General features: G+C 39.5%; 1 non-coding gene across 1 annotated transcript; it reads right to left on the bottom strand.

Moving 5' to 3' along the window:
- Nucleotides 1-857: 857 nt before the first annotated feature.
- LOC138886589 (small nucleolar RNA R71) lies at nucleotides 858-964 on the bottom strand. The gene has a single exon (XR_011405639.1). It is a non-coding gene; the product is annotated as a small nucleolar RNA R71 (small nucleolar RNA).
- Nucleotides 965-1,578: the final 614 nt, after the last annotated feature.

A 1,578-nucleotide genomic window follows, 5' to 3' on the forward strand; every position in this document is an offset into this window, starting at 1 on the left:
GTGTTTTGCGCTCATTAAATTTTGGCATTGTTGTTGGGGAATTGACAATTAATAGTGTTTGAAATAGTTTGTGCTGCTAATTCAGGACTTCTTTTGTTTATTTTATTTTTCTCTTTACGCTTGGTATTCTTTGACCGTGCGCAGGTTACATGTATAGATTGGTGCATGACTCGAGTTTCTGGTAAAGAAGTGCTACCATACGAACAAGAGATATAAGAACAATTACGACAACCGAGGAAGGAAAGAAATCTCAGCAAAACTTTAAAGAAGGTTGGGCAATCCTCAACTAAAGGAAATATGGCCGGAGATGATGATAATGTAGATTTGGCTTCAAGAGAGGTAGCCCAACAACAAGAAAAATTTGTATGGGATGCTAAGGAAGCAGCTATTAGAGATACACAGATAATCTATGAAGAGGAGAGGGATCGGAGAATTGCTCAAAATCAGCCTTTGGCAGCAGACCTATTCAGAAATATACCTCCCAAGTCTAGGAGATCACTTGGAGATTATGCTAGAACAATTTACAACCAACGCTTATAAAGTGTGAGAGCACCTCCAATTGTAGCTAATAATTTCGAGTTGAAGCAAGGGTTGCTTCAAACCCTTCAGAACTGTTGTGTCTTTATGGGGAAGAAGAACGAAGATGCAAACACATATCTAATGGACTTCGAGGAGATTATAAACACCTTTCAATACAATGGTGGTCACAAGATGCAATATATTTAAGGGCATTCCCCTTTACACTCAAAGATGATGCAAAGTAGTGGTTTCGAAGCCTGCCCAATGGATCAATTAGAACATAGGATGAGATGACCAGAAAATTCCTTGATAAATATTTCTCATCAACTAAGACAAGCAAGTTTAGAAGAGAAATCCATAACTTCTTCCAGAAAGAGACTGAAACTGTATTTGAAGCATGAGAGAGGTTTTAGGAGATAGTTCGAAAGTGTCAACATAGCGAAATAGAACTTTGGATGCAACTCCAGGACTTCTGGAATGGTTTGACACCAAACACACATAGAACATTGAGCAATACAGTTGAAGGCCTGTTGATAAAGGAGACTTCAGAGGAGTTAGTTACAATTCTTGATGAGTTATCTGAAGATGCAAATCAGTGGCCCTCTGAATGTGCTGAAAGAAGAAGATCAATTGTTGTTCACCAAGTTGATGCTAATACATTTGTGTAGGTACATCTTGATGCTAAAGAAATAAGAAAGCTGACCTTAGCTACAATATAAAGTGAGCCTCAAGCAGCTTGTGACATATGTGGAAGAGGACACCCTACTTATGAGTGTCAAGCCTCAACTGAGGAAGTAAATGCTGTGGGGAATTATAACTTTAATGCAATGAGTCAGAAACACCCTATTTTTTCATGGAGTTCACCTGGGGGATACAACAAATGCATGGCAACAAAACAACCCCTGATTTTAGGGACAAGGAACTCCGGGTTTTGTGAATCAGCCGAGGCTGCAGTTTCAGCCTCAACAGTCCAATCAGCCTGGTCTAGAAGATCTAATGAAGGCCTTCATTGTCAAGACAGATGAGAGGCTAGATATCATAGAGCAGCCATCAAAGCAC

Source organism: Nicotiana sylvestris, chromosome 2, assembly GCF_000393655.2.
Source record: "Nicotiana sylvestris chromosome 2, ASM39365v2, whole genome shotgun sequence".
Classification (NCBI taxonomy): Eukaryota; Viridiplantae; Streptophyta; class Magnoliopsida; order Solanales; family Solanaceae; genus Nicotiana; species Nicotiana sylvestris.